Genomic DNA, 16,732 nt, shown 5'->3' on the forward strand with positions numbered 1-16,732 from the left:
TGAACCAATACATGAACCCAAACACGGCTAACCTTCAAAATTCGCATTTCTCCCAATTTTGCAAATCAGTTTTCTTACTGAACAATGATGATTAAGAAGGCGTTTATTATGGAGAAATGTGCAAAAAAAATTGCACATATCAGTGGAAATAACTTCAAAATGCATGATGTTAAGAAAAATTGCTTTGAAAAAATGTTCGCATCCGTCAAAACTGGATGCAGAAGTTTATTAGGAGAAATTTACACTAAAATACCAATGAATTTTACAAAGGATTTGAAGAAAATTGCAACAGAAAGATGCAGAGCTGAATTTAAATTTGGAAAAATGAGAAACAGAGAGGAACCCAAGTTGGCAGATCTTTCCAATCCTAATCAATATTCACTTTTCAAAAAATCAGCTAACCGAAGATTCAGGTTGACCAGCTATGCAAAGGCCAGTAGTCATTCTTCCATTAAGCCATGTATGTGTCAGACAAGTGTATCAAAAGTGTGCCTTACCTCTGACTGACCACTTCTCCCCTCCTGGCCAAAAACCCCACACCTGTTTATTTTTAACCATACCTACCTGCTCTGTCATGGATATATACCGGTATATATTAATGTACCTACCACCTCCATAGGGACGCAGGTGGTGCTGTGGGTTAAACCACAGACCTAGGACTTGCTGATAAGAAGGTTGGCGGCTCAAATCCCTGTGACGGGGTGAGCTTCCGCTGTTTGGTCCCTGCTCCTGCCAACCTAGCAGTTCAAAATCATGTCAAAGTGCAAGTAGATAAATAGGTACCGCTCTGGCGGGAAGGTAAAACGGCGTTTCCATGCGCTGCTCTGGTTCGCCAGAAGCGGCTTAGTCAAGCTGTACGCCAGCTCCCTCGGCCAGTAAAGTGAGATGAGCGCCGCAACCCCAGAGTCGTCCGTGACTGGACCTAACGGTCAGGGGTCGCTTTACCTTTACCACCTCCATAGCTATAATCTTTTGTAGGCCTGCAATTTCCGCACCACAGATTATATTGTGTAATCTACTATAGCTTTATTTGCTTAAATTAGCAGGCCAACATTAACTGGAAATATTATTTTTTAAAAAACCCCAGAAGAGCTATAAATGAAACTCTGCTCTTGCAGCAGGAAATACAGCCCCCACCCTCCAAAAAATAAGCAGCAACTTTGGATCATTAAAGCACAAGCTACCTTACACTTCCCTTAATATCTCAAAAATGCTGAAGTTTTGGCAATACATAAATTCACCTAAACTTAACTGATTAGCTAGTTAAATGACTAATGATTAATCACCTAAATATTCTTTCATTGGTTGGCAGCCTATTTAGCTCTCTTAATGCCAAAGCCGGCTTCCTTTCCAAACCTCTAATTAACCACTGTTCTCTACACTCATTATCGGTTCCCCACCAGCCTGGAGGAACAGTCGGCTCTCAGCTTCTCCAACCCATTCAGAGTTGGCATTTTGCTGCACTGCCTTATTTCAACTGGCTAATCAAACATTTTGTCTCATTTGACATTGCACCCACCTAATCTTTCACTTTAAATAATGCGGTGATTCCTGAGCCTTTCCTTGATTCTAGAAAGGCCCAGTGTGTGTGTGTGCGTACGTGCGCAGGCAAAATTCAGAATGCAGAGAAACGAATGACATGAAAACACAGAAGATTGCCAAGCACAGATGATCTCGCACTGGGTAATATTCACCCAGAGCATGGGTAGGCAAACTAAGGCACGGATGTCGGATCCAGCCCAATCGCCTTCTCAATCCAGCCTGCAGATGGTCTGGGAACCAGAGTGTTTTTACATGAATAGAATGTGTGCTTTTATTTAAAATGCATCTCTGGGTTATTTGTGGGGCATAGGAATTCGTTCATTTCATTTCTCCAAAATATAGTCTGGCCCCCCACAAGGTCTGAGGGACAGTGAACAGGCTGAAAAAGTTTGCTGACTTCTGACCCAGAGGAACATACAACTGTGTGTACAACACTCACTTATATTTCCCACACATGCTTGCAGGCTCGTGATTTAGCTCACTTGTCTACTCATGAACCGTTGACCATTTCTGCTGACCGAGGGCCTCAGTGAGCCCAGAGGGTGAGAACGGGAAACAGCAGGGCACATCTGATATCCCTGCAGTCTACCATCTAGCAGAAAACTAACCCAAATGCCTATGTCCTTTAGGAACTAAGGAGGTGAAAGCTACAGAATATTGGCTGAGCAGGCAGGATTCTGATGTCGTCAGCCAACACACCAGTCACATCACTCATCTCATACCCATCGGCATGATTCCAGCTCTCCGGAATAAGCAACCCCAAATGGGTGGCCTGCATCCCAGCCCGCAGTTGCTAGGTTCTGTAGCAGTTTAAGTAATCACTTGTGTCCTTTAGGTGGGACTTTAAACACTACCAACATATTAAACCGCCTCATACAGACTCAGACATTAAGAGCAGAGAGCAGGAGCGACCAAGATGCGGCAACCCAGGTAGTATATGAAAGACTGACTTATTCAAACCAATAATAAATTATGCAAACAACAGTAGCAGCAACAACCCCAAAGTGTACCACCACATACACACGGAACAGAGGAATTATCATCAAAGATACTCTTATGGCTCAGTCCATTCCACACATGATCAGCAGAACGTGGGGTTCCCTTTCGCTAGATGGTACACTCATACCTCATGTTACATCTGCTTCAGGTTGTGTTTTCGTCCTGCATCCCACGGCAACCCAGAAGTACCAGAACGGGTTACCTCCGGTTTTCACCGCTCACGCCAGCGCAAAAGCACTAAATCACGCCGCGTGCCTGCGCAGACACGGCACTTCAAGTTGTGGGCTTTTCACAGGCGGGCCTCCGGAAAGGATCCCGTCCGTAACACGAGATACCACTGTACTGTAATGTGGGGAAGTCCAGTCCATGCTTTGTGTGTGCCCCTATTCACCAGAGTCTGCAGCAGTTCCAGTCCAGGTCTTATAGAAAGCCCTAGAAACAAGTCCCCGAGGCAGCTGAGGAGATGCCTAATGTTTAGTAAAGGTAAAGGGACCCCTGACCATTAGGTCCAGTCACAGACGACTCTGGGGTTGCGGCGCTCATCTCGCTTTACTGGCCGAGGGAGCCGGCGTACAGCTTCCGGGCCGTGTGGCCAGCATGACTAAGCCACTTCTGGTGAACCAGAGCAGCACACGGAAACGCCGTTTACCTTCCTGCCGGAGTGGTACCTATTGATCTACTTGCACTTTAACGTGCTTTCAACCTGCTAGGTGTGCAGTAGCAGGGACCGAACAACGGGAGCTCACCCTGTCGTGGGGATTCGAACCGCCAACCTTCTGATTGGCAGGCCCTAGGCTCTGTGGTTTAACCCACAGCGTCCCCCGCATCCCCACCTAATGTTTAAGTTTCTTCTAAATAAAATTGTTTTGGGCACCATCATACAAGAGTACATCTTAGGGGGACCACTTCCTATTGCCCGCAGACTGTCTCACCAGAGTGGTGCATGCTCTGGTTATCTCCCGCTTGGACTACTGCAATGTGCTCTACGTGGGGCTACCTTTGAATGTTACTGGGAAACTGCAATTAATCCAGAATGCGGCAGCTAGACTGGTGACTGGGAGTGGCCGCCGGGACCACATAACACCGGTCCTGAGAGATCTGCATTGGCTCCCAGTATGTTTCCGAGCACAATTCAAAGTATTGGTGCTGACCTTTAAAGCCCTAAACAGCCTCGGTCCTGTATACCTGAAGGAGTGTCTCCATCCCCATCGTTCTGCCCGGACACTGAGGTCCAGTGCTGAGGGCCTTCTGGCGGTTCCCTCACTGTGAGAAGTGAAATTACAGGGAACCAGACAGAGGGCCTTCTCGGTAGTGGAGCCCACCCTGTGGAACACCCTCCCTTCAAATGTGAAGGAAATAAGCAGCTATCCTTTCTTTAAAAGACATCTGAAGGCAGCCCTGTTTAGGGAAGTTTTTAATATTTAATGCTGTGTTGTTTTTAACACTTGATTGGGAGCCGCCCAGAGTGGCTGGGGAGACTCAGCCAGATGGGCGGGGTATAAATAATAAATTATTATTATTGTTGTTGTTGTTGTTTTACTGTGTGAATTCTGTGACGGAAAACGGACTCTAGGTGTCGCCTTCTATGTGCAACGAGCATTTTATATGGGGTGCGGCGCACTCAAGCATGCAAGGTCCCCACACTGCAGTCTCAAAGGATTCAGCCAATCAGTCCTGCACAGCTATGGTCTTACTTCCCTTTTGGGGGGCGGGGAGATGTCAACAGTTAACATAGGGGGGGAAACTCTGCGGCCTCTGCAGCTAAGCTTTGTGTACTGGATGAGGGACTGACAAGCCGACAAAGCCAGGAAGCCTTTTAAAGGCATGGTTAACAATGGCGGGAATTCTGAGTATGAATTCCAGAGCTCCTGACTCATTATGAGACTCCCTGGATGAATTGCTTAAGGTGATTCAACACCCCTCCCTCTGCATTTTTAGCCAGCTGAGCTTTTCTTAAAATTCACCTGCAGGTAACGTGAATATTCAGCTGGCAGCCATCAACAGTTCACAAAATCTGGTATCTAAGTCAAACACAAATTCTTTCGGAAAGCTATCTGTGGACTGTCCCTGCCCCCTGCTAAACTTGTTTGATGCTATCTGGCAGAGAATAGCTTCACTGTATTCAGTTGGTCCGGTCGACCAACTCCCCAGGGACATAACATGTTGTGTTTTGGAAAACAGGTTATTCTGGGGCAAAATGGAAATCTCTCCGACATGATACCAGACATGGCACTTTGGGAACATGCCTTGTACTAATAACTAGTGGTCTGCGGTTTCCAGAAAATTTAGAATGATTTGCATTGCGAAATTTGCATCAAAAAAAAAAATTCAGTTAGTGTAACAAAATATTCTGATGCACTAACATGTTTATTTTACTTGTAAACGCAGCGAAAAACTGCAACACTTGTTTAATGTTGTATTTGCAGCTGACATCTTTCACCGACTAATGCACTTATAAAACAGAAGATTTTCTGCAGAAAAAAATAAAGCGGTAGAAAAATTTCTACCCCACCTTACTGGCTCACACTTTCCCTCCGATTTAGGAGCAAATCATGGTTTGCAGTGTCATCTGAATCAGGTAAACTATGGTTTGCACAGATCAAAGTATGCCCAAATCAGATATAACAATATTGAATCATAAAGAGAAACTGGTGTGAGGGGGAGAAGATGAGCACAAAGCTCATTCTCAATGCCAAACCATGGTTTAGCCTTACATCTGGCACCACAATTCTAGCACCTTTCTAAAACCTCTGCTAGCTTCTCCCTTCCATCCATTTCCTAGAATTCCAGCAACAATCAAACACCTGTGAGTAACAATTACCACCTGCATTTTTCCTATTCCAATTTTCTGGTGTGGGTAATACTGGGCTGAATTTGTGTGTATAGTAATTTTTTATTGGTTTTACAATTTAGATTTACATTCATAAAAAAGAAAAATACAATCCAAAATTATAGAATTCTCCGAATTCTCCGACTTCCACCCTCCCTTTCGTGGGGTCTGCTAATTATCATATTCAAGGCACATCATATTATCCTCCATTTACACTGGGCTGAATTTGTGAAACAGCACAAAATAACAGGATTTTGAAAAAGAAGCAAAGAGAAATTCTGAAACTGGTGGACTCATGGCTGTATGAGCTATGCTGAATTTGAGCCATGAGCTGAATTTCCATGAATGCTTTAGCTCAAGGAAACTCCCCACCTAAGTGAGCTTGGGTCCACTGCATATGTGTTAAGTCCTCTCCTAGCCGGTGACACTAGCGTTCAAAACTCCCATTGTTTTAGGCCAGCGGTTCTCAACCTGTGGGTCCCCAGATGTTGTTGGACTACAACTCCCATCATCCCTGAGCTCTGGCCTTGCTAGCTAGGGCTGATGGGAGTTGTAGTTCAACAACATCTGGGGACCCACAGGTTGAGAAAGGCTGTTCTAGGCGCATTTTGCAACAGGGAATTTCATCAATGTGGGCAGTTACTGAGCTCTGGGCGCAGTACTGCACCTAAGATTTCAGATTAAAACTTCAGGGGACGGAAAATACCTTTTCCCTGCCTCCCCACTTCCAGCCACTCTCTGAAGACTGGCAAAGGGACCCTCATAAGAATATTAAAGGGGGGGAGGCAGGAGAAGTATAGCTTTGTTTTTTGCAGTCTTCAGATGAGGACTAGACCATGTGAAAAATGTACATAGAAATTTAGCTGCGGTTCATTCATTTTCAGCTTTGTATAGTCATACCTCATGTTACGTTTGCTTCAGGTTGAGCATTTTCAGGTTGCGTTCCGCGGCGACCCAAAAGTACCGGAAAGGGTTACTTCCGGGTTTCACCACTTACGCATGCGCAGATGCGCAAAATGACGTCGGGTGCATGCGCAGAAGCGGCGAATTGCGACCCATGCAGACACGGGTTGGGTTCCTTTCAGGTTGTGAATGGGCCTCCAGATCCCGTTCGCAACCAGAGGTACCACTGTATTCTTATTTTTAAAAAGCGTACCTAGAAACTCCATTGCAGCACCCATAGGTAAAGGGACCCCTGACCATTAGGTCCAGTCGTGGCCGACTCTGGGGTTGCAGCGCTCATCTCGCTTTATTGGCCGAGGGAGCCGGCGTACAGCTTCCGGGTCATGTGGCCAGCATGACTGAGCCACTTCGGGCGAACCAGAGCAGCGCACGGAAACACCGTTTACCTTCCCGCCGGAGCGGTACCTATTTATCTACTTGCACTTTGATGTGCTTTCGAACTGCTAGGTTGGCAGGAGCAGGGACCGAGCAATGGAAGCTCACCCCGTCACGGGGATTCGAACCGCCGACCTTCTGATTGGCAAGTCCTAGGCTCTGTGGTTTAACTCACAGCTTCCCATAACCTAGGTCTAATATCCCATTTAGCTCCTAGCTCTCATCTCAGTTTCTAACACTGTGTGAGACATTTAAATGTCCTGCCTTAGTCCAGCCCCGAGTCCTGACTACAGACAATCACGTTAGCTTGCGAGCGTGGGAGCTCACAAGGGAGTATAAAAAGATGCTCTGCCTAAGCTTTGGTTCAGGTGTTGAGGGATCATCCTGCGCCGGCAATAATAGCAGTAGACGTTCTGCACCAGCTTCCATTGCATCACCTCCAAGGCAGGCAGACGCAGAACAGGCTGAAAAGCACAAAGAGATTCTGCTCCAGCCAGCAATTTCCAGTCCATCAATCATCATCTCCCCACAGACACATGTGAACAAAGCACACACAGGCGCCCCCCGCCCAACGCCCAAACCCCAAACTGAAACATAACAGCGACTCCTCCTGCTTCGAAGAAAGAAATTAATTCCTAGAAGGAGGGCATGCATTGGCTCAAGGAATCTCAAGGTGGAAAGCCGGATTTTGGTAGGGGTGAGAACAGCAGGAGGAAGACACTTAGCAATCTTCGTAGAACCAATATGAACGAAGGTTGGCTATTCTTAACACATAAAACTGCCTTACACCAATTGGGCTTATTGATTATTGACTGGTTATTTATTCCATTTATATACCAGCCATCAGCCGAAGATCTCAGGGCAGTTCATAATATAGAAAAGTACAGGGTAAAAGCACAAAATAGATACCGTATTTTTCGCTCTATAACACGCACCCGACCATAACACGCATGTAGTTTTTAGAGGAGGAAAATCCGCAGGCATGCCATCCATAGGCATTCCCTCCATAACACGCACAGACATTTCCCCTTACTTTTTAGGAGGAAAAAAGTCAGTGTTATGGTGGAAAAAATATGGTAGTTAAAACAAGAACAAACCAAGACTGAGAAACCTTTCTTAAGCCTCAAGGCCACATGACGTTGTGGGCAACCTTTTGGAGGCCACATGATAGAGATGGGTGTGGCCACACACACAGGAGGGTGCAGAGCTGGGCCAGTGAGAATTGCAGCCTGTTGTTTGTGTGTACGGCCTGGGTAGAGTCTCAGGGGCCAGACAGGGAGCCCTGAAGGGCCACATTACCTTTCCCAGACGTTCATTCCCTTCCACTGGTAAGAGGAACAAGAGTTCATTTCCAGTATTGAAGTCAAATTCCATGCCTAAGAATCCTTTTATTCTGTGTCTGCCCACATTTCTAAGCCCCTATTCTGCACTTGGCTCCATCTGGTGGACCTCAGAGCTTTACGAAAGAACAAAGTAAACCCCATAAATTCGAAGGCCGCCCCCTGCTGCCCCAAGATCTCAGAAAGCAAGACTGGGGGTGAAATACCCTCTATCAAGGGTTCTCCCCTAATGTTCAAAACAGATGCTACAGAATACACATGGCAGCAAAGATTTATATCCGTATTTTCTGCCTTATTTCCTTATAGCAAAGGGGGAAGGCCTTGTATTGACCTCCTTTACATACCCAACTTAGGGACGCGGGTGGCGCTGTGGGTTAAACCACAGAGCCTAGGGCTTGCTGACGTGATGAGCTCCCGTTGTTCGGTCCCTGCTCCTGCCAACCTAGCAGTTCAAAAGCACACAGTGCAAGTACATAAAAAGGTACCGCTCCGGCAGGTACTGACGTAGTACATCATTGGTCCATCTTGCTCACTTCTATTTGCAGTGCAGCATCTCTCCAGGGATTCAGATCAAGAATCTCCTCTAGCCATACCTGGAGATACTGGGGACCTTCTACCACTGAGCCATAACTGTTGCCGTAATTGTAAGTTGGGTATGTAAGGTAAAGGTAAAGGGATCTCTGACTGTTAGGTCCAGTCGCGGATGACTGGGGTTGCGGTGCTCATCTCGCTTTATTGGCTGAGGGAGCCGGCATACAGCTTCCCGGTCATGTGGCCAGCATGACTAAGCCGCTTCTGGCGGACCAGAGCAGCGCACGGAAATGCCGTTTACCTTCCCACCAGAGCGATACCTATTTATCTACTTGCACTCTGACGTGCTTTTGAACTGCTAGGTTGGGAGGAGCAGGGACCGAGCAACGGGAGCTCACCCCATTGCAGAGATTTGAACCGCCGACCTTCTGATCGGCAAGTCCTTGGCTCTGTGGTTTAACCCACAGCACCACCCGCGTCCCCTATGTCAGTATACTGCTCCCCAAATTCAAGCTGTGCGCAAACAGCTGGTGTGTGTATGCGTTTGTGTGTGTGTAGAGCTTTCTTTTCCCAGGATGCATTAAATTCCATGCACTAAAAAAAAGTACAAGCCATCACAATCCAGAATGTGCAGTATTGAGATACAGAAGGACATACGGCCCTCAGAGTTCCATTTAGAAATCTGATACAACAGAAATCTGATACAACAGTTCTCCGCAATGAAAAACAGTGGCTCGCACAGCACAATTCACCCTATGGCTAGATAATGCATTAAATGCATTTAAAAAAAATTGTTTCCTCCCCTCCAGAGCTCACACAGTAGACAAAATGCTCCCCAAACACCTATCTCCCACCCCAGATCACGAGCACAGCAGAAGAACACAAAGTGAACGATCTGTGATGTGTCAGAGGTGTCCTTGCTGTCACCCTTGACTTTTCTGAAGTTGGACATTGGCAATGCCAGGCGATAACCAGGGTTATGTACACTGCCTGTCAAGAAAAAGCACATGCCATGACCCAAAGTAACCCAGAGCCGACACCGAGAAAAGCAAGCTGTTGTAGCATCAATAAAGTTTTCCGGTTTGGCAGGTTTTAAGCTTACTTTGGTGACAGCCGAATGCCCTGATGATAGAAAAAAGAAAGGAAAAGTGTTCACTGTAGTATTTTATAACAGCCTTATCGCAAGCACAGAGCCCTATGGTCCTGTGACATATTTGCATACAGGTTCTAATTTTTGTGAGGCTCCTGCATTGCAGAGAGTTGGCCGAGATGCTCCTACCAATGCTATTATGTTGATATTTGCGAGGGCTTCCAGAGCAGGCCTCAAACTTTACCTGGGCAACAGCCTTCCGTGTCCCCTTTTGTCAATTCTACACTTGTAAACCTACCTAGTCCCATTCCTTTTCACTCTCTGCTGGCCTCCCTTACACCTGTGCTTCTGTTCCACCAATTTAGAGGGATTCTTTGGGACAGTGGTTCCCAATTAGCTATGTACTGCAGACCCCGTTTATTAAAAGCCAAGCCATGAACCTCCTACTTTTGAAAACTGCGGTACCTCTATGGCAGTTTTTTGTTATGTGAATAGTGCCACAACCCCCTGGGGTCCACGGACCACCAACTGGGAAAAACTGCTTGGGGGGGAGTCATGTTCTTTATGGCCCCATCTGTCCTTACACATTTAAAGGACTGTGATGCCACCTTAAACCATTGTGGCTTCCCCCAAAGTTTAGATGAGGCCCACAAGAGTCCTGGCAGCTGGGCTACAGAAAGTCTTGGGGTAACATTTGACCCCATTTGAAAGTCCCCACCCCAGTCTCATTTATGTATTTAGAAGAAGAAAAAACCCTTTTCTAATTCTCAACCCCAGGGTTGGTTGCAAACACGTTACAAAACATATTATCCTGCATATTGCAAGGGTGGAGACGGAGGCTTTTCTTACTAGATCCTTACCTTTCCAATCTGCCCAGTGAGCCAGCTTTGGCAGGTGGACAGAACCAACCTGCCTGTTAGCCACAATTATCCTGTGACCTATTTTCCCTTGGCCCTGCGGTTTGAAACCATCCGGTTGTCGGTGCTTGCAAAACTCCCGCACGCCTCTGAAGCGTCACTGCATTTCACCAACTAGCGAGTTTATGGCTGAAGAGAGATTTGAACCAGGGATTTCTCAATTGGTAGCTTACACTCTTCGAGTATGATACTATACGCGTCTCCTTAAGAAGCAAGCCCTGCTTGATTTCAGTAGGACTTCCTCCCAGGTAAGCGTGTACAGAATTGCAGCCAGAGAAACCACACCAGACGTACCACAGGAAGCAAATACACAGAAACCATTTATGACACTAGCAAAGGTCAGAAATGCCCAGGAATCAGGCCCATCACCAAATCTGTTTGTTTTGCTGCGACGGAGAAGAGTCGAGTCCCTGGGATGTCAAACAGGAGATAGATAGAGAAGTTCTCCGATACGTGGACTCCTTGCAGAGATCTATTTGCACTGGGATGTAAGAGCCTGCCAAGAGTCTTGATAGCACAAGGACGGAAGAATGAGGAAACCCCGACAAAAGAACAGTGGCAAGAGAAACTGATGAACTATGCAGAATTGGCCAAACTGACATACAAACTGCGAGTTAAGGACAACTGTGACTTTAAAGAAGAATGGGAACTTTTCACAAATTACTTAAAAAGACAACAAAATTATTTGGACTCCTTGGCAGGTTTTGAATAAACAGACACAAATTTATTGATTGATAACATGGTAGATAGTTAATGTGAGGATCTGTATAATTTTATAACATGTAGAGAATAATATGGGTTGAGAAATCAGAGAAAGGAGGTATTGCGGTCCTGAGCCATGTAAGGCGTTATGGGTCAAAAACAGCACTTTGGAATTGGGCCTGAAAACTAATTGGCAGCCAGTACAATCGGGCCAGGATTGGCGTTATATGCTTAACGGGACAGCCACTCCTGGTATGCCCCGCCGAGGACCTTACAGTCCATAAATAACACATTGTAGGTCCTGGGCCTCAAGGTTAGATTGGTCTCAACCAGGGCCAAGACCTTTTCAGCACTGGCGGCGACCTGGTGGAATGCTCTGTCACAGGAGACCAGGGCCCTGCAGGATTTGACATCTTTCCTTTGGTCCTTTGGTCTGGATTCAGTCTGACACCCCCCCTTTCTTCTTTTTTTTGATGGAACACCTTATATGGGATCTTGCATATAAATTTTCCCTCAGCCCTTTTGCTGGCCCATGTAGGACCAGCATGGATAGCTGGCCCTGGTCAATATTTATGGTCTTGATTTATGGGCTGCCAGTAAAATGAGGCTGCATTTTAAGCTGTATTTTAATCAATTGATTTTGTTTTTTTAAAAAACTGTATTTTATATTTGGTGTTCGCAGCCCTGAGCCCGGTCTTGGCCGGGGAATAAATAAATTATTATTATGTTTATGTGCAACATGGCCGCTGAATTCTGCAACCGCTGAAGTTTCTGAACAGACTTCGGAGGCAGCCCCACATATAATGTGTTGCAGTAATCCAACCTAGAGGTTACCAGGGCATAGACATCAGAAGTTAGGGTATCCTACGGGGCACAGCTGGGCCAACAGCCCAAACTGATTGAAAGCATTCTAGGCCACCAAGGCCACGAGTCTCAAGCGACAGCAAGGGATGCAAGCTGTGTTATCTGCTCCTGTCCGAAGCCTGCAAACAGGACCTGGGTACAGCCACCCTCTCCCTTCCTGTAGTTTCCAGCAACTGGTATTCAAAAGCATTCCTACCTCTGACCATCGAGGCAGAGGACAGCCATCATGGCTGGTAGCCACTGATAGCCTTGTTCTTCGTGGCTGGTCTGGCCCACCAGCCATTCCCCATCTTTCCTCTCAATTTATTATGATTCACTTCATATTGCTTAACTGTGTTTGTTTGTTTGTTTCTGGAAAACTCAATTAAAACAACAACGACGAATTAGAAAAACAGGAGATAATAGGCACTGAATTCCTCTATATGAGTAGACAAGGTTTTTTGTTTTGTTCCGCTTTAGATTAGCCAATTCTCTGTGTTACATGTCACTGAACTAATTCTTTAAATATCGGTCAGTCAACTGATCTCTAGTGAAACCTGCGCTCCAGGGATTGTCCACCATCTGCAGCTAACACAGAATTTTCTTTCTTCCAAGGCTCTTCTTAACCTTTTTGTGAAATTATATTACAGGACGGGGAGGGCATAGATCCAAATCTTCATCCGAGATTCTTTGTGGAGCTCTGATGGGTCAAGCTGAACTATCCAGATGAAGCAGAAGAGGGTCAAAGGTCAGTGAGCTCATCAGCCACATTTTTTAACCATCCTCAACGAAAGCAAAAAAAAACACGGAGATAAGTGCTTAATGAAAACCCAGAACAGCGGGAGTGTGGCCTTTAATTAATCCTGCAGACTAACTAGGCTCAAAATCCTGCATTACAAGAATTTCAGCTACCAGGAAACCAATTTCAGGCTTCCTCCAGTATCCCCCCACCCAAAAAATCTATTTTTCTTAACTACATACAGGTTACATACACTTCAGGTTACATACGCTTCAGGTTACAGACTCCGCTAACCCAGAAATAGTACGTCAGGTTAAGAACTTTGCTTCAGGATGAGAACAGAAATCATGCTCCGGCGGCGCAGCAGCAGCAGTGGGAGGCCCCATTAGCTAAAGTGGTGCTTCAGGTTAAGAACAGTTTCAGGTTAAGAACGGACCTCTAGAACAAATTAAGTACTTAATCCGAGGTACCATTGTATAGATAATCTGATGCAGCAGACTCTATAAAAGCTTGTGCTATGTTAAGTTTTAGTCTTTAAATGGGCCACAAGGCTGTTTTTTGCTGCAACCAACCCTAAACTGAAATGGAGTTGTCATTCACAATTCCCGCAATGTTTTCAGCATGCAAAGTCAGAACTATAAATCCCATTCTTCGTGTTATTAAGAAGGGATGACAATGTCCAGAGCAAAAGAAGTGACCCTCCGGCCTGGAGGCCAAATGCGGCCCTCAAATCCCCTCAACCTGGCCCTCAGGAGTCTCCCCAGGCCACACACCCTCCTCAGCCTACAGATATTACTGGCACTGCTCCAAGCCTCTTGCTTCCTGGGGTGGAGAATTAGGAGGGGTACACACAAAGGTAGCTAGCGCACAAAAGTAAAAATTACATTCATTGTTCCACTCACTTTTGTCCCTGGCCTTGCAAAACCACTGGCATGCGGCCCCTGAAGACTGCCCAGAAGCAAATGCGGCCCCCTCAAGTTCACTGCATGTACGGTGTTAAAGGAAAACATTATGAAAATGATGTATAGATGGTACTTAACCCCTGTAAAATTAGCAAAGATTTATCACAATACAGTGGTACCTCGGGTTAAGTACTTAATTCTTTCCGGAGGTCCGTACTTAACCTGAAACTGTTCTTAACCTGAAGCACCACTTTAGCTAATGGGGCCTCCCACTGCTGCCGCGCCGCCAGAGCCCGATTTCTGTTCTTATCCTGAAGCAAAGTTCTTAACCTGAAGCACTATTTCTGGGCTAGCAGAGTCTGTAACCTGAAGGGTATGTAAATTGAAGCGTATGTAACCCGAGGTACCACTGTAGTGATAATCTATGCTGGAAATGTAAAGAAAAGGAGGGTACCTTTTATCAAATGTGGTGGACCTGTCCCAAGGTGAAAGACTTCTGGGAGAAGATTTATAATGAAAAAAATGTTGAAATATATACATTCGTTAAGAAACCAGAAGCCTTTCTTCTTGGAATAATAGGTTTGGAATTGCCCAAAAAAGATGTTAGACTGTTTTTGTATGCCACAACTGCAGCTCGAATTTTATTAGCCAAGAATTGGAAAACACAAGAAGTACCAACAGTGGAGGAATGGCAGATGAAGATGATGGATTTTTCGGAGCTAGCCGACCTGACCGGAAGAGTCCATGACCAGGAGGAGGAGGAGCACCAGGAAGAATGGAAGAATTTCAAAGACTATTTACTCAAATATGCTAAGATAAATTAAATAGAAACAGTTGCAAAAAAACAGATAGGCTAAGGATTTAAATATGTGAAGTTATAGAACAACATGTTTAAAGTTAAGATGAAAAGAAACAAACATGTTACGAGGACAAAGTAAATGTTATGAGATTTTATTTTGGAAAACTGTTACAAGAGATATATAATGAAATTCAGTCAAGGGAATTTGAGGAAATCATTTAACAATGTTACTAAGATTGGACCAAGTTCAGTTATGATTTATGTTTGTTTGTTTAAAATTTTGGAAAATCAATAAAAAAAATTGGGGTAAAAACAAAGAACAGAACCAAATGCGTCCCTCAGGCCAAAAGACATCTCCTACCACTGTATCACGTGCACTCAAAATGTCTGGTCCCTGTTAACTATTGTAACACCCTGTTTTGGGTCATTCGAAGCTGCCCGGATCATTTCCATAGGCAGTCGGATTTACAGCGTGTTGCAAGGGTGTTCAGCCTGTGATGGAAAGTGTTGCGCTCAGGATCAAGATTACAGTTTAGGAATGTTTCTGGATCCAACGCTGTCAACTAGACAGGGACCTAAGTATTTTGCATCAGCGCCAGCCAATGTAAAAAGGACTCTGCCAGGTGTGTTCATTCTGTGTTGTTTTTAAACGTAGACCCCGGTGCTGTTTTTAAAACTGCTTTAGCTGTTTTTAAGGCTAGGTCACAACTGAACCAGTTGCCAGTCGCAAAAAGCACATGGTGCCTGGCTAATTTCGAACACGAATTAGATGTGCCAAGTTAAGAAGGACAAAGGTTGAACATACTGGTTGTGGTCACTCAGACGTGTCCACATCAACAGACCAAAATAACGGGGGGTGGCGGGGGGGGGGCAGAGAGATGCTGTAATAAGCCAGGACCAGGCAGAACTTTGAACACAGCCATTGGCAAAGCCACATGACCTTGACCGCTTTGATCTGCAGAACTGGGAGCAGCCACCAAGATCACATAACACTGGTCGTGAAAGACCTACACTGGCTCCTAGTACAATTCAAAGTGTTGGTGCTGACCTTTAAAGCCCTAAATGGCCTCGGTCCAGTATACCTGAAGGAGCGTCTTCACACCCATTGTTCTGCCCGGAAACTGATGTCCAGCTCTGAGGGCCTTCTGGCTGCAAGAAGCCAAGTTACAGGGAACCAGACAGAGGGCCTTCTCGGTAGTGGCACCTGCCTGTGGAACGCCCTCCCAGCAGATGTCAAAGAGAAAACCCAACTACCAGACTTTTATAAGACATCTGAAGGCAGCCCTGTTTAGGGAAGCTTTTAATGTTTGATGGACTACTGTATTTTAATATTCTGTTGGAAGCTGCCCGGAGTGGCTGGGGTAACCCAGCCAAATGGGCAGGGTAGAAATAATAAATAATAATTATTATTAACTTACACTTTTACAAGTTCCTTATAATGTTTGTTTCTTTGTTCTGCATTGGGGTTGGTGTGCCCATGGATCTACACACAGATAGATCTCCTTCCAAGGCAATGGGAACCCCAGGCAATGGAAACTGTGTTTTTTAAATAATATATATATAATTGAGAACTGCACAGATAATGTTGTGTTACGGGGTGGCCTATAAATGCCAAAAATATAAATAACTAAATAAACCCTGGCTGTGCACCAACAGAAACCTGCAACAGAATCTAAGAGCTGAGTCAGTTCTGCTTGATGCCAAGAGGGTCTACATGCATCTGATATTGAATTGCTAGAAGGAGGTCATAGCGTGCAAACCCCCCATTGTCCCAGAATGTGTCTAAAAGGACTCATGTGTGCAGCAAAACAAGTTTGGCTACTGCTCCCTAGGAGTCAGCTTGCAACGTCTCTTGCCAAGCGGCTAATGGCAAGAGGATGTGAGTGTAATAATGTACAACTTGCAACCTGAACCTGGTTGCGCTTCCTCAGGAGTCAGCTCCATTCAGGCCGACAGAATTTACTTTTGATCTGAGGTTGCAGAGTCGAGAATGCATAACTGCACGCTCTCCAAGATTTGATCCCTTTTATCCAGACATCCAGAGTCCCATGGACTGCAAGAAGATCAAACCTCTCCATTCTGAAGGAAATCAGCCCTGAGCGCTCACTGGAAGGACAGATCGTGAAGCTGAGGCTCCAATACTTTGGCCACCTCATGAGA

General features: G+C 45.5%; 1 protein-coding gene and 1 long non-coding RNA gene across 4 annotated transcripts in view; both read right to left on the reverse strand.

Annotated features, from left to right (window-relative positions):
- The window catches only part of LOC309380231, a 290,294-nt gene that overhangs the window by 159,647 nt on the left and 113,915 nt on the right, over window positions 1–16,732 (reverse strand). The gene's annotated exons all lie outside the window — the stretch shown is intronic.
- The window catches only part of CTIF (cap binding complex dependent translation initiation factor), a 181,361-nt gene that overhangs the window by 152,310 nt on the left and 12,319 nt on the right, over window positions 1–16,732 (reverse strand). The gene's annotated exons all lie outside the window — the stretch shown is intronic.

This window comes from Podarcis melisellensis (assembly GCF_964234715.1).
Source record: "Podarcis melisellensis genome assembly, chromosome: 11".
Taxonomy (NCBI): Eukaryota; Metazoa; Chordata; class Lepidosauria; order Squamata; family Lacertidae; genus Podarcis; species Podarcis melisellensis.